Source organism: Macadamia integrifolia, chromosome 13 (genome assembly GCF_013358625.1).
Source record: "Macadamia integrifolia cultivar HAES 741 chromosome 13, SCU_Mint_v3, whole genome shotgun sequence".
NCBI lineage: Eukaryota > Viridiplantae > Streptophyta > Magnoliopsida > Proteales > Proteaceae > Macadamia > Macadamia integrifolia.
In genome coordinates, this window is record NC_056569.1 from 21,101,339 (window position 1) to 21,104,076 (window position 2,738).

The following is a 2,738-nucleotide window of genomic DNA, read 5'->3' on the forward strand; positions in this document are numbered from 1 at the left end:
TGATTTGAATGTGTGAAGTATTGAATGTAGATTTAGGGTTACTTTCCTTGGCTGATTTGAATTTGTTTGAAGGTAAAATCTCTATCTCATCTCTTGTGTATTTGCTTGTTGTCTCTGTCGAAACGGCTCGAACCAGGGACATGGTTAGTACATACCCAATGTCCTTGGTTCCTATCTCAGCCCCTTGGGGTATGCTGTAGGAATTCTCTCTCACAGATAGAGCTACCTAATTGTGATGATAATGGGATTTTTTTTTTTGAATTGAACCTGGAACCATTTAAGTGATTCATTACAAATTTTACAGTTTGGGGAAGGAGTCTTTAGCTCAAAATGGTAGAGCACCTTGGTTAATGCCAAGGTTATGGTTCAAATCCACCAAGACTCGAAGTTATAATACCCAAATGTATTGAAAGAAGCATTGGTTCTAAATAGATTACTTTCTTGAAGTTATTTGGATAAGAAAAAAAAATTCAATTACACCGAAGTTTTGAATTACTCTCATGGTTGTTGATCCTGCCATTGTATCTCCTTGATATGGCACCTTATGTGAAAGAACTTCAAAATTTGGTCACCCGTGTAGCTATCAGGAAAATACAAAATATGCCATTACCTTGGTCAGTAGTGTTTCTTATTCCAAATTGGTCTGCAAGTAAATCAAAGAATTCTTACTTCAAATTGTTCTCTAAATAAATCCTTGTTCTGATGGATACACAGTAAAAGATGTGGAATAAGTTGTACTGATCAGTTTGAGATTTCCCGAAGAGTAAAACATATATTTTTCTGATGGATACATAGTAAAGCATATATCTTTTATTTGCTAGTCTCCTGTTTATGCTTCCAATAAATGAAGTCTTGGCCCAACTATTTTGGAGGACTCCAGTTCAGCCATGCCCTGTTCTTATCCTTCCTAGTAAATTATGAAGCTTTTGATATGAAATTAGAGAAAAGTAAAGTTATATTGTATTCCACCTAATCCCATACAATGTGCTCAATGAAGTCATTAAGTTGTGATATGTTCCTACCCCATAGCTTTCAAGCACTCCTATTTTTATGCATACTTCATAGAAATGTTTACAGGGTGGAGTAAGCTCTCCAATTGAATGAGTTATATAATTGGCCGGCCTTTTTAATGTATATAGATGTTTACAGGATCTAAGGCTTTTAGTGTTTCTACTTGGCTCTACCTTGTTAATTTAGGTATCATAGTCTAGTAATGTAAACAGATTGTTTCACAGGTGACGAGTTCAGTTACTGAGACTTGAAATCTGTTTTCTCTTGTAATGTCTTCCTTGTCATTGTAGTGGATATGAAATCCCATGTAAGATTATTCAGTACTGTGATGCATGTTTGACTGTGAATTTGATCTGCTTAGATGAATTATGAATTAGATCATTTTCTCAAGCTTGAAGTTTGGGTTGTGCACTCACCGGCATGGGTCTCCATTTAATGAAGTGGAGAATAAAAGTTATGATGTGATTGATCATGTGATTACTGTTGGGAAGTTGAATGGAAACACATGAAAATTTAAGTTCCTTTAAAGGTAATTGAATTTCTGAAATTTGTTACTACTAGACAGAAGAAAATGGAACCATCAGCTCAGAAGAATTTTGATAGAATTCTCTCACAGAAAGCTCTACAGATGAGTAGCTCATTTTCATGTCAAATTTGTGTGATGGGTTTTCTCCTTGGGGCCTGTATTACATATTTCTTCATGGCTGCTCTCACTTCTTCGGTGGAATTTGAAATGGTTCCTTTTTTTCCTCCATCACAGAACTTGACTTCGCATGCTATTGGTGGGTACTTAGTCTCTGTTCTTCAATTCTTGGTGTGTTTGCTTATTTTACAAGTAATTCCTAGAACACTGTATTTTGTAATCCTCTTTCAGATTTTGAGTATAGGATTTGGTGTTACAGAATCCAACCTTGTTTATGTTTTTAATTTCTCTGATAAAGAGAGAGGATTTGGTTTTTGAACCATCTCCAAGAAGCTGACAACCTAACTAAGAGCTTCTTCACTAAAGACTGAAAAACCTTGAAAATGCAGAAGCACATGACAGCAGAAACGTTGGTGCAGCAGCTTGCAGGGAGTGAACAAGAAACTTTGGTGCAGCAGGTCGCCTTTAGGTGAAAGAGAGAGTTAGGGTAGAGAGGGAGATATTCGTAACAAAGAAAGCAAGTTGAGAGATGAGTCGAGCGAGGAACAGAGACAAAGAGAGTCGAGAGAGGAGTCGAGTGAGGAACAGAGAGAGAGAGAGAGAGAGTCGAGAGAGTAGGGAGCTGGGAGTGAAAGAGAGGGTTAGGGCAGAAGACGTAACAGAGAGGGAAAGTCGAGAGAGAGAGAGGGGGAAACTCTCATACCTTCTATTTCAAATTGATCTGAACCGAACCAGTTTACTTTGATACGATTTGGTTTAAATTGGTGAACCATTGGTTTAGGATTGTATCAATGGAGGACGAATCTGGATAGTTCATTTGGCATTGTACACGTGTCGACCTTTGCAGGGGGTATTGCACACAATTGCACAAGATGAGAATTGCAGACGATTTTTATCCCCTTCAAAAAGGTGGGAATGCTCGACAGAGCGCTATGTCCGAGCTACCCTGGATAGGCATCATAGAGTTGTAGTGTGATAGGTGTTCTACCAGGCCAGTCGTCCTATCGTATATGACAAAGGTAGGTATTTTAAACTTCTTTGGTTGGTCGACGCCTATCAGTTCATCGGACAAGCAATTATGGGT